A 26,894-nucleotide genomic window follows, 5' to 3' on the forward strand; every position below is an offset into this window, starting at 1 on the left:
TTTGTATAATGACTGCTAAACTATATATATTGATATATTCGCAGTCCTTTTCTTCTTACATAGTAATTTTTTTTTTTTTTTTTTTAATAAAACCCAATATTTCATGTCCATTTATTTATTTATTTTGGTAAGAAGCCATCTAATGAGAGGGAGAATGTGTCATCAGCAGGTCAGTATTACAAAATAAAGCCATTCAGGCTGAAACAAGATACTTCTGCTTTGTCTCGTGGTCCTGGGGCCGGATTCATGAAAATGTTCTTAAGAGAAATAAAAAGAAAGTTCTTAGGATAAATTATAAGAAGCTTGTAAGAATGCTCATAAGTGCAGTTCTTGAATTTTCAAGAAGTTCTCAAAGAAATTTTTTTTTGCTTTGACATTTCTGATTATTCTAGCCTGCTCATGAGGTTGCCTCAATACATCAGCACTGGTAAATCGTAACAGTAAATTTATCTACTGTATCTATTTACATTTTTTTAAGTAGCAAGCATTTCACTATAATTTTTTAATGTAAATGCTGGATATTTCTATGGACTTTAAAGATTGCAGGGAGAGAGAGAGAGAGAGAGAGAGAGAGAGCGCTATACTGAATTGACCTGCACAATTGGACACCACATTAAGAAAAGCTTCAAAACAATATTTATTGTTTGAATTTCATGATAACATTTATATGGATGGAAAGTTGAAAATAAAAATAACATAAAACACAAAACAATCAAAAACGTGGTTTGGTATAAAATCACATTTCTACATAAACAGCCCATTGCGACTTCCAGCTCAACATGATAGAACGTGTCACATTTGAAACAACCCAGTAAATTCATTAAACATCTTACCTTTAGGGATTTAAGACCACTGTGAGGTTTTCTTAACTTTAAGATGTTATTTATGACAATTGTTAAGAAAAATTTTTTTGGGAGAATTTTAATTATTCTCACGTTTTTTTCTTAAGAACACTCTTAACAAAAAAGAGAATAACTTTCTTAAGAAATGTTTTGACAGATGGCCCTTTATGTCTGTCTATTGCTATAAATCTATTATATATAATGATTAATGTGATATTTAGATACTTTGTATGCAATTTATATATTAGCTGTTGTGATAAATAAGAGGTTTATTTTTGTCTGAAGGTATCTATCAGGTCACTGTGGCACAATATGTGGCAGTGGTGGCTTGGTGGTTAAGGCTCTGGGTTAGCTGACGAGAAGGTCAGGGGTTCAAGCCCCAACACTGCCATGATGCCACTGTTGGGTCCTTGAGCAAGGCCCTTGACACCATCTGCTATCATGGCTGACCCTGCACTCTGACCACAATGACAATAAAGTTGAATCTAAAATCTAAATAAAAGGCCTTCTGGCACTACCAATTTGAACAACAGTTAAATGTGAACACCCCAGGGCTAGACCACTATGACTAAGAACATATCCTCCACTATGACTAAGAACATATCATATTTTGGAAGCTTGGCTCTGATTGGTAAAAGTAGCCTTTATTCAGAAGAGAGTTCTGAATGGAAGTGAGGCTGTAAGTGTATCAGAGCAGGGAAGACAGCCATGCATAATTTAACATTATAATAAATGCAGTCCGTCTGAGTTATTGTGCTTGTGTGTGCTTGTGTCAAAATGATCGAGCTCTTAAGAGGATGAGGAGAAGCATAGAAATCTCTGAATACTCCTGACCCAACCCCCCATTGAGAGGGACAGGGAGGGACCAGCAGAGACAAACTGTTTACTGTATGTGTCTGTATGAAAACAGAGAAAGATATAGTGAGAGCAAAGATTTTATGGTTTCAAGTTTAAAAAGTTCAGTTTTTAGCATTAAACAGTAAATTTAAATATACAGTGGGGTTCAAATGTTCACTAAACTACTAGAATCTAATTTAAACATGGAGATAAACAAAGTTTTAAAAACATTTTATAACATTTACATTACATTAACAAAGACACATTATGATCTAAAATTAATGAGAAATGTGTTAAATTCTGCACTATATATATATATATATATATATATATATATATATATATATATATATATATATATATATATATATATACCAAATTCCAAATAGTATAACATTTTCTTTAGTTAACACGTTCATTTATCACCTTTCACCCAAAGAGTAAAGCTGAAAATGTACAGTAATTTGTAGTGAAAATTTTGCACTAGTGGTCTCAGACTTTGAACCAGTGTTATAATATTTTTACATTTTTTTTTTATTTCTATTTTATTTTCAATTTGTCACTCCAGTTTAGTTTAGTTTTCATTGTGTTTGTTAGTTCTTTGTTATTTTTTTTTTTTCTAGTCTAAGGTTAGTTTTGATTTTTCAGTACATTTAGTTTTAGTTTTAGTATTTATATTAAGGGATAAATGGACAATAGGGAAAACAGGCATTTGTGTAATGTGGATCATATAGCTGAACTCCCCAATGTCCAATTTGTAAATAATAATAATAATCTTCATTTAAATAAGATCAATTGAATTGATTCATCACTGATCTAAGAGTAAAACTACATTTCAGATTTCAGAATTCTTCTTTTTTATTAAACTTTAACCACAAAGTCCTCTTTAATGCACTGGACATGAGAAAGTCTTGCCACAACTCTGAAAACTGAACTTCAAACAAAACTCTTTACCAGTTCCAATTACAATTAAATGTAAAACAAATCACAGATTGACAACATAACACAGAATTAGTGAAAAGACTGTGTATGTGTGTGTGTGTGTGTGTGTGTGTGGGTTGGTTAGGGTGGTTTACAAGGTCATTTATTTTTACTTGGTCACAAACTGGTAATTACAAGGTTATTAAATGTGGTTTATGAGGACATTTCTAGCATCCCCAAAATTCAAATCGTTTTAAAAACATACTAAAAAGTTTTTTTGAAAATGTAAAAATGCAGAAAGTTTTTTGTGAGGGTTAGGGGATATAATCTATAGTTCGTACAATATAAAAATCATTATGTCTATGGAGAATCCTCATAAGGATAGCTGCAACAATATGTGTGTGTGTGTGTGTGTGTGTGTGTCCACGTTAAAATGTGAGTGTGGGAGAGTGAGAGAAAAAAATAATAAATTAATGGATATTGTTATTTTGTTTCTGTTCTCTTTGTTTTAATTTGCTATACACAGTGACTTTTCTGCCAGTGTATAAAATTTTTAAAAGTCCCAGACACGAATTGCGCATTTTCCATCTGATTCACTTCTCTTCATGATGGTAATGATTCCTGCTCTGTAGTTAATAGACCATCTAGTGGCATCTTCATGTTACAGTAATGGCAGGTTTAAAGGTTTAAAACATACCACAGGTCGCGTGGCACCATGCGAGGGTCGGACGTGTGAACGGCGAGCTCTGCGCCCTTTGCTAGTTTTTAATTCTTTTTGTATCATAAACTGGTGAGATTCGATACACCCTGCTACATAACTGTTCTAAGAAGTCAACATGTCAAAGAATTCAAAATCCTTGGGCTCTGGAGATATTAAAAGACACTTATGTGCTCAAGCTGATACCCCAGACAGGGCCGCAGACCAGGGACTCGGTCGTAGTGGACCTGGAGGATCTTGCTGTAATATGTTGATCGATTACGGTGATGGAGGTGAAATGCTCTTGAGTTGGTTACAAGAATCGGGGACGTCGAGAAACGGATCGATTATCTGGGTTATCTGAGAGGGAATTAGCTGCTAATCCGCTAGCGACCAAGACAGACTTGGAACGTGTTTGGGAAAAGATGGAAGACCTTGAGAATCGTAATTGGCAAAACAATGTCCGAATTGTTGGAATTCCTGAGAACGAGGAAGGCCGAGATATGGTGAAATTCCTAGACGAGCTCTTTCCGAGTCTGCTCGACATAACAGGCCATGAGCTGGAAATCGAGTGAGCTCACAGAGTCCCAGCTCGCAGATCCGCTGAGGGAGACAGGCCCCGATCAATTCTGGCCAAATTTCTGAGATCATCCGATAAAGATCTTGTGTTACGCAAGGTGAGGAGTAAAGGAAGACTTTCTTGGAAAAATCACAGCATTTTCTTGTTCCCGGACTTTGCGAATTCGACAAGAGAGAAACGTGATCGATTCAAGGAATGCAAGAAACACTTACATCAACGGAAGATCACTTTTGCACTGATGTTTCCGGCCAAATTGAAAATAGATACTAAGGATGGTTGCAGAATAATTACATGCCCACAACAAGCGATGTCTTTCATAAAATCAATGGACGAGGAAGTCATGGTGTGTTTCTCACGTTGCTCTCAAGTGAGCTTGTCTCGCTGAACATACACTTGATCGTCCGAGGAAGCTGGGCACCTTTCTTGTTTCTTTTTGTGCTGGTTCCGCCTAGCGGCTGGAGTTTGTTTCATGGAATAACACTCCTTCGGGACAGTTATGGATGAATCTGCTCGTTCTTTGTGCTTATGCCTCCTATTGGCTGGAGTTTGTTTTGTGGAGTATTTTTTGCAGGACAATGGAAGGATTAGGTCATCTGCTGCACTCATGATCACCCGGCTCACTGAACATTCATTTGACTGTCCGAGGAATCTGAATGTTTTGTTTTTCCTTTTTTTTTTTTTTTGTGCTGGTTCCGCTAGCAGCTAGAGCTTGTTTTGTGGAGGAACACACCTTCGATACAGTTTTGTGAATTAATCTACACGTTCTTTGTGTTTATTCTGCCTATTGGCTGGAGCTTGTTTTATAGATTATTTCTGTTTTGTAATTCTGTCTCACAAAATTTGTATAGAAGCACCAGATTTGAGCAATCCGATGACAAAGTTGTCGTGGGGACTCTCGTAGGCGTACATTGACTGTTTGAGTTTAGAGGGATGGACGCCGGTTGGCACGGTCGTGCGCGGGATTAATGTGCACGTTTTTCTTTTTTCTGTTTGTTTGGTTCGGGGGGAAGTTCAGGGTTTGATTGTTGCACTAATGGGGAATGTGGTCTTTATAATTGTATTTTTGACATGCAATACATTTTTTCTAACATGTCAAAATGTTAAATGTTGATATGAGTGGATTATCTCTCTCTATGTGGAATGTGAATGGGTTGGGGCACCCCATAAAAAGAAGGAAAGTTATTTATTTTCTTAAACGTAAGAAATATGATATAGTGTTTCTTCAAGAAATGAATATTTCCGCACAGGAAGCTGAAAAATTTGGAAAGATATGGGGTGGACATGTTTTCTTTAGTGCTGGCTCAAGTAAGAGCAGGGGTGTCATTACACTGATAAGTAAACATCTACAATTCAAATGTTTCAAACAGATTAAAGATAAATTAGAGTCATTATTGATTTAGCAGACATTCAGGGGCAAAGGTTGATTTTGGCTAACATTAACACACCTAACGTTGATGACCAGGGCTTTTTTATAGATCTTGAAGGGATGTTGCAAGACGCTGGCACCTCTCATGATATAATATTGGGAGGAGACTTTAATCTTTTGATGGACTCAGTACTTGATCATAGTGAAGCAAAAGCGTGTAAGCCCCCTAGAGAAACATTGACGCTTGACAGGATGTGTAAAAATCTTGGTATTACGGATATTTGGAGACTTTTGAACCCATCTGGTAGGAACTATAACTATCATCAGTCCATAAAATGTATTCTAGAATAGATTTTATATATATATATATATATATATATATATATATATATATATATATATATATATATATATATATATATATATATATATATATATATATATATATATATATATATATATATATATATATATATATATATATATATATATATATATATATACGTATATATATATCTAAGTCCCTAATTTCTTCTGTCGTTGATTGCTCAGTTGGAAACATCTTAGTCTCAGATCATGCCCTGGTGAGTTTAGAGGTGTTGCCACATACAGAGAAATAGAAATCATATAGTTGCCGCTTTAATGTATCCCTATTGCAAAATCCTGAATTCCAACAAATGTTAAAGGCTGAAATCAATGTTTATATGGAGACCAAATGGTCCTCAGTATCCTCTGTGGGCGTGGTTTGGGAGGCACTTATGGCCGTTCTTAGGGGTCTGATCATACATTATGCCTCATTCATCAAAAAATCCAAAGCACGAGAACTCGTGGAGTTGGAAGGGAATATTAAAAGTGCAGAGGCAGAGCTGAAGCACCGAATGTCATCTGATGGCCTCAGAGAATTGGCCCAATTGAAATACAGGTATAATACTATTTTGTCACGGAAGGTGGAGTTTTGGCTATTCAGGACAAGACAGTCATACTTTGAGTCGGTGGACAAAGCAGGGAAGCTTTTGGCTAGATACATAAAGCAGAGAGTGTCTCTTTCTTCCATTCCCTCAGTGAAATCTGCTGGTGGTGAAATATTTACCTCGGCCATTGATATTTATAATGCTTTTAAAGAATTCTATCTTGATCTCTACAGTTCCACATCTTTGTCTACTGATGAATATATTATAAACTTTGTGGAACCATTAGAACTCCCTAAACTGAGGACTGAAAAATTTTCTTAATTCTGAGATAACCTTGGAGGAGCTTGACGAGGTAATTAAAGCCTTGCCTACAGGCAAGGCTCCAGGGACAGATGCTTTGTCGCTGAGTTTTTTTAGATCTTATGCTACAGAACTGGCTTCACTTTTGTTAGAAGTTTATATGGAATCATTAACCCTCTGGGGTCGACGGACGCACCGGCGCGTCCTGCTGGATTTTTTCCTCATAACAGTGGAAACAACTTAAAATACGCCGTCATTTTTGGGCATACAGATAAGTGTAAGACATCATTAGAGACTATAAAGAGTCTACTTTTATTTGTGTACTCTCACAATAACAACAAAATCTTGTGCTTTTGTAAAATAAAGAAAATAAACAGGGTGCGCTTTCAGCCGTCTTTGTCTCCGTGAGCATCTTTCTGAAACACGTCACAAAAACGAACTGAAACTCCACGAATATTTATCACACAAACATGAAACATGTCTAAAGAAAGCTTAAAATGTCTACTTTTAAATAAAACAATTCAAATTTAAAACAAATATTCTCCTGCAATGTAATCTGTATGAAACAAAGCGATGTACAGTTTCTCCTGGCTCAGCTAATTATCGCTAATGTGATCCCACCCACCAGCAGAGCGCACTATTCATATGGTAATGTGCTGAGGCGATCAATGCAAATGGTAAACACCCCAACAATGCCTTAAAAAGCATCAAGTTCATTCACTATCCTGCGCGTTTGGAAGATGGCATGCTACACAGGTGAGGAAGGTTCTGGATATTGAGGAAGAGTTCACATTTTCCTCAGAAGAAGAGCGGGACTCCGACGAGGAACGTTTGTATTTTGAAGAGTGACTTGATCCAGCCGAGGATACAATTTCGGATGAGTAAGTCATTTAGTTTTACTTACATATTAGTTGACATGCTATTTTATATAAACATGTACATATTTTACTAGTTGGACTATTTTCAGACTTGCCAGCCAGGATTCAGAGTATTGAAATTTGAAATATGTCCTAATAGGCAAGTTTTAGTTACATTTAAATGTTGTTTCTGCTAAAGCAGGTATTTAAATTGTATGCTGTATGATATAAATATGATATGTAATATGATATAAAATAATATGAATGTTTAGATTATATTTGAACCAGTGTTTATGCTGCCTCATTATCATTAATGAAGCTTGTGCTTGCAAATTTCTGTTCGGGTGTAAATGTGTAAAATGTGCTGTAAATATGCCCATATTAGAAAATCAGCATATTAGTAAGATTTCTGAAGGATCATGTGACACTGAAGACTGCAGTAATGATGCTGAAATTTCAGCTGTGATCAGGAATAAATTGCATTTGACGATAAATTCAAATAGAAAAGTTATTTTAAATATTGTACAAATATTTCACAATATCACTGTTTTTGCTGTGTTTTGGATCAAATAAATGCAGCCTTGGTGAGCAGAAGAGACTTATTTTAAAAACATTAAAAAATCTTACAGATCTAAAACTTTTAAACGGTAGTGTAGGTCTAAAGTTTTTAAATAAAGTCTTTATGTAAAGAAAATGTATAGTCAGATTACTTTTTTTTACTTAAACTTGATTTTGTGAATAAGCTACAAACAATACATTCAATCATTAAGTCTCCTCACATTCATTCTCTCCCAGGGGAGGGGTCTTTGTCTCCTCAGGTGTGAATCACATCAGTATTCATGATCATCCACGCCTCCTCGCATATGGCCTTTCTAACACTAAAAGTGTCTTAAAAAAGTTAAATGACTATATTGTTTTGTATGAATGAGTGATCAGGATGGTTTTCACATAATTTTCACAAACAGTTCTCAAAAGTCTTGTGAACAAATGTTTATTATGTGTTATATGGCCTTATTTCAGTGACTTAAAATTTTTGTATTTTCAAAAACCAGGCATAAACATTATTTTCTCAAAAATACAAACATGTACATGCATGTTGTTCACATATTATTGTAGCCCAGTTTGTGCTGAATACAGTGTTATCAAACTTTAGCCATTAATATGTTTTTAAGCAACTGAAAAAAGCACAAATGTCAAGGCATGTCAACACTTCTCCAGGGTCCAAAACACCCCCAGACCCCAGAGGGTTAAAGAATGAAAAGCTTCTGCCAACCATGACACAAGCCTGGATCAGTCTGATTCTTAAAAAGGACAAAGATCCAAGCAAGTGTAAGAGTTACTGTCCAATTTCCCAGATCCAGTTAGACATAAAAATATTGTCAAAAATGTTGGCTAACCGATTAAGTAAAGTTATGACGTCTCTTATATATATAGATCAGGTGGGGGTTTTTCGGGGCCGTAGCTCTTCTGATAACATTAGGCAACAATATTATGTGGTCAGTGGCAAATGATCAGACTCCAGTTGCTGCCATCTCACTTGATGCCGAAAAGGCATTTGATATGGTAGAATGGGATTATCTTTTTAAAATTTTGGACACGTACAGGTTTGGGAATACTTTTATTGGATGGATTAAGTTACTTTATAGACACCCAGTAGCAGTGGTACAAACAAATGAATTAATTTCAGATTATTTTACTCCAGATAGGGGCACCCGGCAGGGTTGCCCTTTTTCCCCATTATTGTTCTGTCTTGCCCTGGAACCATTAGCAGCCACTGTAAGAAAGGAAGATGATTTTCCAGGGGTGGTGGCGGGAGGTATGGCGCATAAACTTTTGCTTTACATTGATGGTATTTTATTATTCGTCTCCAACCTCACTAGATTTATGCCTTGCCTCCACAGAATTATTAAGTCCTTTTCTAATTTCTCAGGATACAGATTCAATTGGTCTAAATCCTAAGCTTTGGCTCTGACAGCGTACTGCCCAGTAACGGTTTTTCAACCGGGTGCCTTCCAGTGGCCTAAACAGGGCATTAAGTATTTGGACATTTTATTCCAAGCAAAATTGTGTGATTTAGTTAGAGTTAATTTTGATCCCTTAATAAAAAGTTTTTTGAGTGATGTTGACAGGTGGGCTTCATTACATTTATCTATGATTGGGAATGTTTATGTTATTAAAATTAATTGTATTCCAAAATTCAACTACCTGCTACAATCTCTTCATGTACAATCTCTTATTTCAAGCAATTTGATAGCATAGCGAAGTCCTTCATTTGGAATGGTAAGTATCCCAGATTACATTTCAACAAGTTACATAGGCTGATTGACAAAGGTGGGCTAGGCCTACCCAAGATTTTGTTTTATTATTATGCATTCGGTCTCAGACATTTGGCTCATTGGTCACTTCCACCTGAGAGACGCTCCCTGGTTTTGTTTTGAACTGGAACATCTTGCCCCAATTTCGCCATTGCAAAGCCTTTCTATCAAACTAATCGGAGAAGTTATGTTACACCCCATTATCTCGCATTTACACTCGGTATGGACAAAAGTGTCCAGAGTGTTTAATTCAGACATTTATTTAAATGTTGCCTCGAGCATATGGCAGAATCCAAAATTATGTATTAATAAGTCCCCTTTCTGCTGGTCAGAGTAGATTTTGAGGGGGGTTACTACACTCTGTGACCTAAATGAAAATTTTCATTTTTGAAAATATGGTTCAAGATTTTAGGATTCCCAGATCTCAGTTTTAGGTATTCTTTAGGTCTTTACAGATCTTTAGATATTTACAGCTGTGCCACCTGCTCTGTACTATTTTTGGGGGTAGTATGCACCCCCCTAAAGCGGCAGATACTCTGGAAGCGGTGATTACTGCATTTGGAAAAGGCCATGAGGCACCAGTGTATTACTCCCTGTTAATTCAGAGTCTAGGGGACGGAGCTTCAACTTCACTCAAGAGATTATGGGAGAAAGATCTAAACTTGGTAGTGGAGGAGGGAGTGTGGGCTACGATTCTAAAAAACATCAAGTCAACATCTAGAGATGCAAGGGCGTGCCTTATGCAATGTAAGATTTTACATAGATTCTATTTGACCCCTTCTAGATTGTATAGGCTGGGTCTTAAAGACACACCCACCTGCTGGCATTGCCAATCAGAAGATGGGGACACAGCTCATATTTTCTGGTTGTGTGTTAAGATACAAGAATTATGGTTGAGGGTCCAGAGTTTTATGGGTGACGTATTAGGTACTCAAATCTCATTTTACCCCAGACTCTGTATTTTAGGTGATGGGGTGGTCATTGTTGTAGGGGATAAGTATATGAAGAATTGGATCCTGGCCGGTGTTATGACAGGCAGACAGGTTATCCTTAGAGGATGGAAGTCGGCTGGAGCACCCTCGTTTCGTGAGTGGTATGAGGAGATGGGCAAGGTAGCAGAATTGGAAGAGTTGTCATATAGAATGCTAGGCAACATGGATTTGTTCAACAGGAGGTCGGGCGGCTTTTTGGCCTTTTTGGAGGGCTCTCGGGAAGGGGCAGTGGAGGAAGACATGTTGTTTTAAATGTGTGTGTTGTAGCCTTTTTGTTTTTGAACGTATACTTTTTATGTTTATATATATACAGTATATATTTCTTTTTTTAATATTTCTTTTTCTCCCAATTTGGAATGCCCAATTCCCAATGTGCTTTTAAGTCCTCGTGGTCGCGTAGTGATTCGCCTCAGTCCGGGTGGCGGAGGACGAATCCCAGTTGCCTCCTCGTCTGAGATCGTCAACCCGCACATCTTATCACGTGGCTTGTTGAGCGCGTTGCCACAGAGACATAGCACGTGTGGAGGCTTCACGCCATCCACCGCGGCAACCACACTCAACTAACCACGCGCCCCAACGAGAACAAACCACATTACAGTAACCATGAGGAATTTACCCCGTGTGACTCTACCCTCCCTAGCAACCGGGCCAATTTGGTTGCTTTGGAGACCTGGCTGGAGTCACTCAGCATGCCCTGGGATTCAAACTAGTGAGCTAGCGAACTCCAGGGGTGGTAGACAGCGTATTTTACCACTCAGAGCCATGGAAATATATTTTAGTTTAGTTTCAGTCTTTTCAATTATGTTACTTCTTATTTTCATTTCATTTCATTTTTTTTATTTTTTTTTACATTTAGTGTTCATCACAAAAATCACTTGTTTTGGACCCCACTGTATATATTTGTTTGTTTCATATATACACTGGCAGCCAATAGTTTGGAATAATGTACAGAATTTGCTCTTATGGAAAGAAATTGGTACTTTTATTCACCAAAGTCACATTCAACTGATGTAGAGTCAGAACATTAATAATGTGAAAAATTACTATTACAATTTGAAAAAAAAAAACTTCTTAAACTACTTCAAAGAATTCTCATCAAAAAAATCCTCCACATGCATCAATGGCAGCTTTGCAGATCCTTGGCATTCCAGCTGTCAGTTTGTCCAGATACTTAGGTGACATTTCACCCCACGCTTCCTAGCACTCGTCATAGATGTGGCTGTCTTATTGGGCACTTCTCATGCACCTTACTGTCTAGCTCATCCCACAAAAGCTCAATGGGGTTAAGATCCATAACACTCTTTTCCAATTATCTGTTGTCCAATGTCTGTGTTTCTTTGCCCACTCCATCCTTTTCTTTTTGTTTTTCTGTTTCAAAAGTGTCTTTTTCTTTGCAATTCCTCCCATAAGGCCTGCGCCTTAGTCTTCTCTTTACAGCTGTACATGAAACTGGTGTTGAGCAGATAGAATTCCCTGAAGCTGTCAGCTGAGGACATGTGAGGCATCTATTTCTCAAACTAGAGACTTTGATGTACTTATCCTCTTGTTTAGTTGTACATCTGGCCTTCCACATCTCTTTCTGTCCTTGTTAGAGCCAGCTGTCCTTTGTCTTTGAAGACTGTAGTGTACACCTTTGTATGAAATCTTCAGTTTTTGGCAATTTCAAGCATTGTATGGCCTTCATTCCTCAAAACAATGATTGACTGATGAGTTTCTAGAGAAAGCTGTTTCTTTTTTGTCATTTTTGACCTAAAGACATGCCAGTCTATTGCATACTGTGGCAACTCAAAAACAAACACAAAGACAACGTTAAGCTTCATTTAATGAACTAAATAGCTTTCAACTGTGTTTGATATAATGGCAAGTTATTTTCTAGTACCAAAGTAGCAATTTATCATGATTACTCAAGGGTAAGGTGTTGCAGTGATGGCTGCTGGAAATGGGGCCTGTCTAGATTTGATCAAAAATGACATCAAATAGTGATGGTGCTGTTTTTTACATCAGTAATGTCCTGACTATACTTTGTGATCAGTTGAATGCCACTTTGGTGAATTAAAGTACAAATTTCCTTCCAAAACAGCAAAATCTGTGCATTATTTGCCACCAGTGTGTGTGTATATATATACATATATATACACACACACACACACACACACACACACACACACAAACTACCGGTCAAAAGTTTTGAAACACTTACTCATTCTTATATATATATATATATATATATATATATATATATATATATATATATATATATATATATATATATATATATATTATATATTATATTTATTTATTTTTCACATTTTAGAATAATAGTAAAATCATCAAAACTATGGAAATAACATAAATGGTACTACTGTATTTTGTTGTGACTAAACAAAATACAAAATAAATCAAAACTGTGTTATATTTTAGCATCTTCAAAGTAGTCACCCTTTGCCTAGAATTTGCAGACATGTACTCAACATTTTCTCAACCAACTTCTTGAGGTATCACCCTGGGATGCTTTTTAAACAGTATTGAAGGAGTTCCCATCTACAGGTGCATCTCAATAAATTAGAATGTCGTGGCAAAGTTCATTTATTTCAGTAATTCAACTCAAATTGTGAAACTTGTGTATTAAATAAATTCAATGAACACAGACTGAAGTAGTTTAAGTCTTTGGTTCTTTTAATTGTGATGATTTTGGCTCACATTTAACAAAAACCCACCAATTCACTATCTCATAAAATTAGAATATGGTGACATGCCAATCAGCTAATCAACTCAAAACACCTGCAAAAGTTTCCTGAGCCTTCAAAATGGTCTCTCAGTTCGGTTCACTAGGCTACACAATCATGGGGAAGACTGCTGATCTGACAGTTGTCCAGAAGACAATCACTGACACCCTTCACAAGGAGGGTAAGCCACAAACATTCATTGCCAAAGAAGCTGGCTGTTCACAGAGTGCTGTATCCAAGTATGTTAACAGAAAGTTGAGTGGAAGGAAAAAGTGTGGAAGAAAAAGATGCACAACCAACCGAGAGAACCGCAGCCTTATGAGGATTGTCAAGCAAAATCGATTCAAGAATTTGGGTGAACTTCACAAGGAATGGACTGAGGCTGGGGTCAAGGCATCAAGAGCCACCACACACAGACGTGTCAAGGAATTTAGCTACAGTTGTTGTATTCCTCTTGTTAAGCCACTCCTGAACCACAGACAACGTCAGAGGCGTCTTACCTGGGCTAAGGAGAAGAAGAACTGGACTGTTGCCCAGTGGTCCAAAGTCCTCTTTTCAGATGAGAGCAAGTTTTGTATTTCATTTGGAAACCAAGGTCCTAGAGTCTGGAGTAAGGATGGAGAAGCTCATAGCCCAAGTTGCTTGAAGTCCAGTGTTAAGTTTCCACAGTCTGTGATGATTTGGGGTGCAATGTCATCTGCTGGTGTTGGTCCATTGTGTTTTTTGAAAACCAAAGTCACTGCACCCGTTTACCAAGAAATTTTGGAGCACTTCATGCTTCCTTCTGCTGACCAGCTTTTTAAAGATGCTGATTTCATTTTCCAGCAGGATTTGGCACTTGCCCACACTGCCAAAAGCACCAAAAGTTGGTTAAATGACCATGGTGTTGGTGTGCTTGACTGGCCAGCAAACTCACCAGACCTGAACCCCATAGAGAATCTATGGGGTATTGTCAAGAGGAAAATGAGAAACAAGAGACCAAAAAATGCAGATGAGCTGAAGGCCACTGTCAAAGAAACCTGGGCTTCCATACCACCTCAGCAGTGCCACAAACTGATCACCTCCATGCCACGCCGAATTGAGGCAGTAATTAAAGCAAAAGGAGCCCCTACCAAGTATTGAGTACATATACAGTAAATGAACATACTTTCCAGAAGGCCAACAATTCACTAAAAATGTTTTTTTATTGGTCTTATGATGTATTCTAATTTTTTGAGATAGTGAATTGGTGGGTTTTGTTAAATGTGAGCCAAAATCATCACAATTAAAAGAACCAAAGACTTAAACTACTTCAGTCTGTGTGCACTGAATTTATTTAATACACGAGTTTCACAATTTGAGTTGAATTACTGAAATAAATGAACTTTTCCACGACATTCTAATTTATTGAGATGCACCTGTATATATATATAGAGAGAGAGAGAGAGAGAGAGAGAGAGAGAGGAGACACACACACACACACACCAACAATCTCTCTTTCACTGCCCCTCTCTCTCCCTGAAGGGCGAACGATAAAGACCTGGCATCTCACACTGGCCCCTTTGGCATTTGGAACTGTCACAGCCAGCCAATGAGAATGCTCTGGAACAGGAGGTTGCCACGGGGACCATGAGGGTTGCCAAGGCGCCTCTCTGAGTGCCTGTCCTGCTCCTGTCACTCAAACACTGATCCAGACAGGGGTTTGAGTCTTAGGGACACTTCTACGCTGGGCTGCTCCTGTCATGCACTCCCAGAGCACACTCGCATACCAGCCCCTGGGAAGAGAACTCCCCCTGACTTGTCACTCTGAGCTTTAAATTCATATGTATCAGAGGAAGAGTGCAAATCTCAGATCAGCACCAACCCGTCAAAACAATGAAAGCAGTAAAAATGCTGTCACTATTAGTTGCTAGAGGCAACTCAACAACACCAACAGCTATTATGCAGCATTCCACTCATGTAAGAAAATTCAGATGCTCAGTGTGTGTGATTTAATAATTATACTCTTTTTAAACTGTTGGAGCTCTCTTTAGTCCCTGATTGACCATACAGTCTTACTAGACAAAGACGGTTAGTCTTGCAAGCCTGCATTTTAAGTATCGACCTTTTTTTGGTCTATATTGTAGCTTAATCTGGCCTAGAACCGTTTATTCATATGTGAAGGCGCCACCTGACCAACATGTTAAATCAGGAATAACACTGCTTGATATAAGGCATAAAGTTCATCTCTCAGTGAAAAAAAAACAAAGATATATGAAAAAAAAAAAAATGTAACCTGTTGAGGCACACCCCGAGCACATACCATGAAAATGGCATACTCTGACAGTAACAGTCAAATTTTTAATGCCAAATTAAGTAAGTTTTATTGTGTCCAATAAATAAATAAATAAATAAATACATTCTTGTGCATAATTATGCATGATATATACAGTATACAGTAATACTGTGTGTGTGTGTGTGTGTGTGTGTGTGTATATATATGTATGTATATAGCCTACACACACAATCGAGGGAAGTACCGCCACAGTTTTTTTTTTTTTTTTCTGGCTGTGTTTGTGTGGTTCTCTGATTAAATATTGAATTACAGCAAGCTGATACACACCATTCTCTATTACACACGCACACACATGCAATGGCATGCCTTTTTGTTTTGGTGAAAAGGTTGGATCGCCCTTTATGCCACGATCTGCAAACTCATCTCAAACAAGCAAGCAGCCAGACAAATCCTGCTAATCCACCTGTATAATCCACCATGTGTGTTTATACATCTGTGAGCGTTTTGTCTCGGAATTGTGGATTGATTTAGAAGTGTAAACTCCCTGATTTGAGTCCCTAGTTAATTAAATGTCAATTGGATTGGCCTGTAGACCTGAATGCTTCCTGTGCTGTGTCCACTCTCACACACACAATTATGTGACCTTTCTCATTGTTATGCTCATCTACAAGACCACAGTGCTTTTCCATTGTGGCTGGGAGGTCTTGAGAGCTGGAATATCAATTGGCAACATCACGATCGGTGATCGGTGATTCTTTAATAATGCAGAATTATGATGGAAGTAATTATAATAATAAGGCTCTGGCATAACATGCCACATGATATTTACATTTAAATTCATGCATATGCCAGACACTTTTATCCAAAGTGACTTATATAGTGCATTCAATGTATACATTTATCAGTGTTTGCTCCGTGGGAATTGAACCCATATCCTTAGTGTTGCTAGTGATGCTGTAATAGTTGAGCTGCAGGGACAGTTTCATATTAGGGACCATGTTGTCTTTGGCCTGATATAAATTTTGATTTTTTTCATTTAGTAGACCCCCCCTTGGAGCAACCTCCCACTTTGCTCTAGGGCACAGTGGTAGTAGGTTAGGAATCATGCTTTTTGGGGTTTGAACCTACAACCTCTCAGTTACTAGCTCAAATCTTTACCGCTAAGCCACAACACCTCTAAAATGACAAACATTTAAAATGTGATTACAAGTATTGCATGTGTTTATTCATCTGCAAATGCTATTATATGTTCGCATAAACATGCTCAAAAAATAAAACCTGTTTTTAACTGTTAGCTGCTTTTGTTGTGTTACACATAGGCAGGCACGCTAATGAGGAGGCTAAAGGCTACATCCACTAGCGTCAGTCACTAGTGCACCTATTGAGGCCAGGGGAGTGAGGTTTACACACTGCACAGTTACCTACCAGCTGGCTACCGTTACACACAATTTGTTTTTTCTCCCCAGTTTGGAATGTCCAATTCCCAATGCACTCTAAGTCCTCATGGTGACGTAGTGACTTGCCTCAATGCGGGTGGCGGAGGACGAATCTCAGTTGCCTCCGTGTCTGAGACCGTCAATCTGCGCATCTAATCACGTGGCTTGTTGAACGCGTTACCGTGGAGACATAGCGCGTGTGGAGGCTTCACGCTATTCTCCCTGGCATCCATGCACAACTCACCACGTGCCCCACCGAGAGTGAGAAACACACAATATAGCGACCATGAGGAGGTTACCCCATGTGACTCTACCCTCCCTAGCAACCGGGCCAATTTGGTTGCTTAGGAGACCTGGCTGGAGGTCACATGGGGTAACCTCCTCGTGGTCGCGATTAGTGATTCTCGCTCTCAATGGGGCGCGTGGTATGTTGTGCGTGGATCGCGGAGAGTAGCATGAGCCTCCACATGTTGGGAGTCTCCACGGTGTCATGCACAGTGCACCACATAATAAGATTCGCGGATTTACGGTCTCAGAAGTGGACGCAACTGAGACTTGTCCTCTGCCACCCGGATTGAGGTGAGTAACCACGTCACCACGAGGACCTACTAAGTAGTGGGAACTGGGCATTCCAAATTGGGGAGAAAAGTGGATAAAAAATAAATAAAATTAAAATTTGAACAAAAAAGAGATCTGAATTCTTTAAAGTCCAGATACAAGTTGTAAACTTAGTGAAACTTACTGAAGACTTAGACTGAAATTACTGTCAATATTGCTGCTACATTATCCAGTAGACTAGTTAACAATAATTTTTTCTTAATAAGTTATACATTTATATTGAAATGTGTAGTTAGAGGTTTGTTTCTTTACATATAAAAGAGTACCCCCAGTTAGTTCATCTTATCACTACTTGTTATTTGTGCTGATTATTGTTAGTCAGACATTTATTATTAGTTAGTTATTATATATTAGATATTAGTCAGATATAAGTTCTTTTAGACATTTTTGTACATGTACGGGTTTAAAATGTTACATTTTTTGCCAGCATTTTTACGGCATAAGAAAGACATTTCAGAGTTTTCTTTGTTTAAATTACAGATACGGTGGTATAATTAATTATGCAAAGAAAAGACCTGAGCTGTATGTTTGTACCTCTAATGAATCTCTCTGTCTCTGGGCATAAAAGGTCACATTCTTTTACCACAGTAACCTATTTACATCACCGGCTCTTTGCTCACAAATATGAGCCAGCTAGGCACCATAAATCTGCCTCATGAACTAAGGGCACATATATATATATGTGTGCGTGAGAGAGAGAGGTTTTAAATGGGACTTGGGAGCCTGAAACACCTCTGGTCTTTGAAAAAAGGCCAATGAAAATTGGCGAGCGGTATTTGCATACCACTCCCCCGAACATACGGGTATAAAAGGAGCTGGTATGCAACCACTCATTCAGGTTTTCTCTTCGGAGCTGAACGGTCGATGCTCAATGAGCTGAATTCTCACGGTTGTTCATTCACCTCTGCTGGATCTGATGCCGCATTTCAGCGGCTTCTCCCCCTCTGCACTGGTGCACTGCAGTGAACGCCCCTGGGCGCTTCAGCAAAAATAAAAGAGTATATTCTAAAAGAGTATATTTCTCTAAAAGAGCGGCACACACGGAACATCTTTTTAAAGATGCCCTTCCGTTTGTGTGTTATTCCTGGTTGCGGTCGTTATCTCTCGCCTTCTGACGGTCACGATTGCTGTCTTTCGTGTCTGGGCGCTACCCACGCAGACACAGTGTTCGTGGATGGATCATGTACTCATTGCGAGAACATGACCATGGCAACGTTGCAGTCGTGGCTTGCCTTCGTAAGAAAGCAAGCCACCCCAGCGGCTCCCCGCCTCGGTCCTTCTACCTACGGATATGAGGCCAGCGCGGCTAGCACTGGGGGCGATTTGGGGACCCCAATGGGACCACCTCTGCTGGGTATCCCCCCACGGACCTCCCATTCCCCAGCATGCTCGTCTGCACCAATCGGGCTTCCGGATGAGTCCGCCGGCTCGACTCATGGTGAGCTCGACCTCTCGAGCACAGCATCGGAGAGCAGGCTCGTCTAGTCAGACGCGGAAGCCTTAGCTGGGCTCCCCCCTCACAGGCTGACGCGGAGATGACGGACTTGCTTTCCCGGGCAGCCGCGAGCGTCGGGCAAGAGTGGAACCCTCCACTCTCCCCTGAACCCTCGCGGCTCGATGATTAGTTCCTGGGCTTGCGGTGCCGCTCACAGCCACGCCCTGCCCCAGTTCTTTTCTTCCCGGAAGTGCACGAGGAGCTGACAAGGTCGTGGGAGGCACCTTTTACTGCTCGGTCCTGAACTTTCAGCTCTCCCGCCCTCACTACCCTCGATGGTGGGGTGGCCAAGGGCTGTTCGGTGATCCCCCGGTGGATAAGGCGCTTGTGGTGCACCTATGCCTGCAGAGCACCGCCACCTGGCTCCTGTCCAAGGCCTGTAGGTTTACGTCATCCCTAACGGCCAAGGCCTACGGTGCCACTGGACAAGCCGCCTCCGCCCTGCACGCCAATGCTCTCCTGCAAGTCCACCAAGCCAAGGCGCTAAAGGAACTGCACGAGGGTAGTTCCACCCCGGGATTGATGCAGGAGCTGCGCTCAGCGACCGACCTCGCCCTCCGGGCAACGAAGGTCAAGGCACGGTCTCTCGGGCGGGCGATGTCCACCTTTGATCCAGGAGCGCCACCTTTGGCTCAAGCTGGTCGAGATGGGAGAGGCCGACAAGGCATGGTTCCTTGGCGCCTCCATTTCCCAGGTTGGCCTGTTCGGCGACACCGTCGAGGACTTTGCCCAGCAGTTCTCGGCAGTGAAGCAGCAGATGGAAGCTATCCGACATATCCTACCCCAGCGTGGCTCAAGATCCTGCACCCTGTCTGCTCGTCACCAAGGGCGTCCTCCTGCGGTGACTGCACCGGCTCTGCTGCAGCCCGCCCCCGTGGCCCGGCCCCGGCGTGGAGCCGACCGAAGGAAGCAGATGCCACCCGTCTCACGGCCGGCCACTAAGAACCACGAAAGGCTTCGAAGCGCCCCTGAGACGGGCGACCCAGGGACAAGGAAACCCGCTGCTCTGGGGCTGGTAAGCAGGTAGACCTGTTCGCTTCCCGAGAATCCTCCCACTGCCCGCTCTGGTACGCTCTGATCAGGCACCTCTCGGTATAGACGCGCTGGCACACATCTGGCCCCCTGGACTATGCAAATATGCGTTTCCCCAGTGAGCCTACTTGTACAGACCCTGTGCAAGGTCAGGGAGGACGAGGATCAGGTCGTCCCGGTAGCACCCTACTGGCCCACCCAGACATGGTTATCGGACCTCATGCTCCTCGCGACACCCTCCCCCCCTGTCAAATTCCCCTGAGGAAGGACCTTCTTTCTCAGGGACAGGGCACCATCTGGCACCCGCGACCAGACCTCTGGAATCTCCATGTCTGGCCCCTGGACGGGACGAGGAAGACTTAAGTGGCCTACCACCCGCGGTGGTAGACACAATCACTCAGGCTAGGGCCCCCTCTACGAGGCGCCTGTATGCCTTGAATTGGCGTCTGTTCGCTAAGTGGTGTTCTTCCCGATGCGAAAGCAGGTAAGTCCGGGACAGCTGGCCAGGTGCATCGCTTGCGCATAGCTCCTTTCACCTCCCCTGAGCTGAAGATGTGCGCTGTTGTCTCCCAGTAGTGTTCACAAACTGTGTTCCCTGGATGACTTCCTCCGAGCCCTGTGGCAGACAAGTTTGCGGAGAAACTCGCTGCCGGCTCAGTACATGTGCTAACTAAGCCCTGTACTGGGGTAGGTGCTCCGCATGTGTTGGTTCCCCATAGGTAACCCCACGCGACGTATATCTTCCGCTAATTCGTTTCCCTGTTGGTAAACTGTGTCTTCCTTGGGCAGAGGCTCCTCTGCCCCAGTCACCATGTTTGTAGAAACTCCTCCCCCGTAGGGTAGGACCTACCATGGGTCTTCTCCACATGACATACTTCCGATAAAGGGCAAGACCATGTGAGGTATTTCCACTCAAAAGTTGTGGTGTTTCGAATAGGGACCACTAGTGTCACTACATCGACACGTCGAGTGAGTGACAGATAGGGAACATCCTGGTTACTTGCGTAAGCTCCGTTCCCTGAATGAGAGAAAGAGACGTTGTGTCCCTCCTGCCACAACACTGGACTACCCGCTGAAATGGCCGGGAACTTGTCTCGGCTCCTCAGCACAAAACCTGAATGAGTGGTTGCATACCAGCTCCTTTTATACCCGTATGATTGGGGGAGTGGTATGCAAATACCACTCAGCAATTTTCATTGGCCTTTTTTCAAAGACCAGAGGTGTTTCGGGCACCCAAATGTGACCCCTAGTGTCACTACATCAACACAACGTCTCATTCCCTCCATCAGAGAATGGAGGTTACGCAAGTAACCAGGACATTTTTCAACTTACAGCTTTTATAACTTATACTGTATTTACACAATTAATTCAGTTGACTGAACAAACTCTATGTGCATATCATCATTGTATTAAATAAAGGTTCACAGTGCCCTAGTTTGACACAAGCACACTAAACTTTGAGAGGTATCTGGTTTTCATCTATAATTCCCCACCAAAGCCTTGTCGTGTTTAAAGTAATGTTTTTTATTAGATTTTTATTGTATTTCATTTTAGTATTTTTACTGTACTTTAACTATATGCATAGTTAAAATATACACATTCTTCGGACTGGTGACTGGCAAGATGGCGCCTGTGTTTGGCCTTGCCGTTGCCTGCTTTACCTCGTTTTGACCTACCTGTCCTGTGTATTGCTCTGTTTTCTCTTCTGCTTGTTAACGATGGACTTGCTGCTCGGTTGTACGATCACCAGACTCTTTTATACATTAAATTGTCTATGGTGGATTATAGTGTTCTGACTCCATGGGCTGATATTCCACAATCTTTGCTGCCCCCATTTATGCCTGCGGTCAGGGATCCCATCGGGGGCTTCCACCACCGAAATTCCCACAGACAAGTGAGGGAGAAGGGCTGGAATCCTCTGGAAGCTCGTTGGAAAATGATCGCTTCCGATGAATCTTGCTTTGGTTTTTCCTGCTTCTCTGTGGAATGACTTCCCCTTGCCCATGGTTGGAAATGTCAGATCCTCCTGTCTCCATCCTGTCTTCCACGACACTGTTGCAGAGATCGTTTTCCCTCCGACGAGTGGATTTTACGGCAGAATGAGTCCCCGTCAAATGTGCACCTTTCCCTGTAGTTCCCCTGGTGAAGGCCGGGACTCTACACCTCTTAGGATGGCTTTGGTGAATGCTCGCTCCATAACTAACAAAACTTTTGTGCTGAATGACATCATTCAGTTTAAGGAGTTAGACATTTTGTTTGTAACTGAAACCTGGCAGAGGAATATGGAAGTGTGTAACCTAAAAAAAAATTTCATCTTAAACCATATATACCTGAACACTCACACAACTGAATCTTTTCCCACTCACAATTTTGGAAAATTACCATTTTAAAATGGCAATTTTCTGAATACACTATTCCTAGAGATTTTCTCCCTTATAGTTTTATTAGTGAGAATGTATTTGTAGGTAAATTATATGTATTGTGGACATGGCAGTAAAAGTGATGGACAGTTATCTGGCTTTCTGTCTGCTGTATCAGAGAAAGAACTGTGTGTGATATCACTACTTGTTATTTGTGCTGATTATTGTTAGTCAGACATTTAATATTAGTTAGTTATTATATATTAGATATTAGTCAGATATAAGTTCGTCAACTGTGCACCTTTCCCTGCGGTTCCCCTGGTGAAGGCCGGAACTCTACACCTCTTAGGATGGCATTGGTGAATGCTCGCTCCATAACTAACAAAACTTTTGTGCTGAATGACATCATTTATGTTTGTAACTGAAACCTGGCAGAGGAATATGGAACAATTAATTAGGGAATTATGATTAATTCACTTATTGGAATAATATTATTCTCACGGCTTATTGAAAATAATATCACACATATTTTAGGTATAGCTTTGAGGCAAGATCTTTTAAAATCAAATGACGAGATTATTTATCAAAATATATCACAGTCAAGTTATCTTTGAAGTCAAACAAACTTTATTGCTATTCTAAACATAAAGAACGAATATAACACATACAACATGAAACAGGTTGGTGAGTAAAGTGACAGAATGTGAAATAAACGATCAATACAGAGAAAATGAACTTTATGGAGTCTGTAGACAATGCCTTAAGAACCATGTATCCTTCTTTGAGTCTAAATCGATTTGCAATCTGATTACCCAAAGTATTTAAATAATACACCAGCACTTTCATCAAAAGTCTGGAGATGTACTTGCGTGTCGTTGCGTCTCCTTGCTTTGCTTGGTTCTTTGGCGTTTGAAGAAAGTTAATTCTGTCGATGTCTTGGACTCTGTAATGATCGTGGATAGTTGTTGTCTCGATGGATGATGAGGTGGGCTTTGAAGCGAGGCCTTCCGCAAGGAAGACTTGCGACTCCCTTTACGTGTGTGTGACCCGTAGAGCAGAGAGTGAGAGGCTTCCTCGGGACTTCGGGTCCCGAGTTTCCTTGGACTCTTCATGGCACTGATGCTGCAAGCCAAGAGGGCAAGAGCACAGAGGAGCTGCAGAGGAAGTGAAGAGCAAGAGAGTCGAAGAAGAGAGGAGACCACCACCTTCTTCCATGGTAGGAAACTTTTGAGCTGAAATTGCCTGCACCCCAAAGGTGTCCTTAGCCAATCAGAAGTGGCTTTTCAGAGTCACATGGTCAACTGGTCTGTCCATTTCACAGTTGATTTACAATCCTTTGTGTGGAGGATTCTTGCAAACTACCCGTTCATAATAGTGCATGTTTAATCATGAACTTTTATATCTTGAAAACGGTGCAAGAGACATGAAATTCATTGTCATCAACATTCTCTACATCAACAAGCAAGCATTTACATATTAAATATGACATACTTTCATGAATATTATACGTGTAAGTAACAAAACATGAAAATCCCTGATTACAAATCATACTGGTTAATTCATTGGTTTTACAACATGGATAATACATTACATGTTATGAGAACCCTGATTGTCAGGGTATATTATCAGGTTAAGCCTTGGATAGTTACGATTCTTAGTAGAATGAGATGAATAATACAAGATTAAAGATTATACTTATTGATTTGTCAGTTATAAGTGATTACAAATCACTACACATTTTTAAAAGGTACATCAGGCTATAATCATTCATCTGTCAGTTATAAAAGTGATCACAGGTCATAAAGTCATTTTCAGAATTATCTAGCAAGGCTAGGTATTTTGTACATTTTGGGTCCAAATGCATTCTGTACATTTTAGAGGGTTAACTCACAAGTACTGGTACTTTGTGTGAAATGCTCATGGATTATTTTTTTAGCTGCTGTTTGCAGAATAATAATCACGATGTCTCGTGATCTTGACCCGTCCTTGCCCCAGAACTACAGGCCTATTTCTAAGTTGCCTTTTATATTTAAGGTCTTAGAAAAAAGTGGTTACTAAGCAGCTTACAACTGTCTTGAATGAACACAGTGTTTTCGATAAGTTTCAGTCTGGTTTCCATCGGTTGCATTCAACAGAAACTGGTCTTAGAGTCTCAAATGATCTGTGAATGCAGGGTGATGCAGGAGAATGTTCTGTATTGGTACTACTAGATCTCAGTGCCACCTTTGATACTGTGGATCACAGTATATGAGTGAGGGGCTCAGGCAGTGGGTGAGTATCTCTGGAACAGCCTTGGAGTGGTTCTCCTCGTATTTATCAGACAGGACTTTCTATGACTTTATACCACTTTCACTGTTCATAAATATGCCTCTTCAAATGAATCTCTGTTTTGGGGTGTTCCCCAAGGTTCTGTCCTGGGCCTGATGCTGTTTGCATTGTACTTGCTTCCTCTCAGGCAAATAATAAGAAATTTAAACCATTTAAAAAAAAAAAAAAACAACATGTTTTTACCATTGTTATGCAGATGATATTCAATTATACATTTCATTTAAGCCTCAGAATGTTTCAAAACTGTCTGTTCTTTTGAATTGCCTCAACTCTATAAAATATTGGATGGCAGATATTTTCTACTGCTAAATACTGAGAAAACAGAAGTTCTTATTTCTGCCCCTGATGGCATTGTCCCGAAAGTGATAGAAAGTCTTGGCTTTTTATCTTCTTTTGTTAAACCTACCCTCCGTGATCTAGGTGTCTCTATGGGCCAGGCTTTGAGTCTTGACCAGCATGCAAATTGTTCCTGTTTCTACCAGCTGAGGAATATTGCTTAACTCAGGCCAATTGTGTCCATAGCTGAGATGGAGATGATTATACATGCATTTATTTCCTCCCACCTTGACTATTGCAATTCCCTTTTCACCTGTCTTAGAAATACATCCCTGAACCAATTACAAGTGATCCAAAATGCTGCTGCCAAGCTTCTGATCAAGTCATCTAGAAGGTCTCATGTAACACCAATTCTGATTTCTTTGCACTGGCTTCCTATCAAATTTAGAATCCAGTTCAAGATTCATGTGATTATGTTTAGAGCATTGCATGGTCAAGCACCTGCCAATATTAAAGAGCTACTGCAGCCATATAATACCAGTAGGAATCTGAGGTCCTCTGATCAAGGTTTGTTGGTTGTTCCTCGCTCCAGGCTCAAGACAAAAGGAGACTGTGCCTTTGAGGTTGTAGCTTTGGAACTCTCTCCCACTGGACTTAAGATCTGTGGACACTGTGGACACTTTGAAAAAGCAGCTTAAGACCCACTTGTTTAGACTTGTTTTTGTTTAAATTTGTTTGTTTTTAGTTTGTGTTTTTGTCTGCTTCATGTTTTATCTGGTTGTCTGCATTTATGTCTGTTACTCTGTTTCTTATTTTCTTTTTAGTCTTTTATTGTGAAGCACTTTGTGACGTCTGCTCTTGAAAGATGCTATATAAATAAAAGTTACATACGCATGAGAGTTTGAGGAGACTAATTAATAAGAAAGAGAGAGAGAGAGAGAGAGAGAGAGAGAGAGAGAGAGAGGGCTGATGTTAAATCATGATCCTAAATAACGAAGTAGGGGCGTTAATGTTTTTTTCTTTTTCTTTTTAAATGTGTGCTTATATTTTTGTGTTTATAAAAAGAATTAAACAGTGGCCATGTTGAGTGTTCAGGCATAGTGAAACGTTTTTGGTTTGAAAACCTTCAGCCATAACACAACATGCTTAATAAAAACTAATGCTGAACCCTTAAACGTAGGGTAAATTTGAGGAAAAAGTGGAGAGTAAAGGAGGCTGCTGGCAGTGTTTGTAAACCTCACATCTGCTGTTTCCAAGGTCATTGTAAGGCAGTAATAGTGATGTGTGTTAATGAAGTCTGCAGTGTCTTATCAAGGTGACGAATAAATGATTCAGCAGGCTGCTGGAAATGACAGAGGTTTATCAACAAAACACTGTGTACATTCCCGCATACATTCATACATACATGTTATATAATAATAGCTACATGTTTCAGAATGTACTTTCCAAACTTTATACTCAAGAACATCAGTGATGAACCTGAACTGCTTACTAATGTTTGCATGTTAGCTCTGCTATACTGTAATCACACCATTCCACAGTGCTGTACTAAAACTGTGCAATAAGTTTTAAAGAGACGTCTTATGTGACTACACCAGGAGAAGGAGGGATCTTCCACCTCCCTGTGGTTGCTTTTCTAAATTTGGATGTAGAATTAATACTAAATATTAATGTGTGTCATCTGCCAGGTACTATATACCTGGTGGTGGCTGATTATTTATTAAACAGTTAATAAAAAAGCATTATGTCAT

At 40.2% G+C, this 26,894-nt stretch overlaps 1 protein-coding gene across 1 annotated transcript in view; it reads left to right on the top strand.

Annotated features, from left to right (window-relative positions):
• Positions 1–26,894, top strand: part of LOC127432331 (transmembrane protein 132C-like) — a 463,488-nt gene that overhangs the window by 229,710 nt on the left and 206,884 nt on the right. The window lies entirely within an intron of this gene.

This window comes from Myxocyprinus asiaticus, chromosome 4 (assembly GCF_019703515.2).
Source record: "Myxocyprinus asiaticus isolate MX2 ecotype Aquarium Trade chromosome 4, UBuf_Myxa_2, whole genome shotgun sequence".
NCBI classification, from domain to species: domain Eukaryota; kingdom Metazoa; phylum Chordata; class Actinopteri; order Cypriniformes; family Catostomidae; genus Myxocyprinus; species Myxocyprinus asiaticus.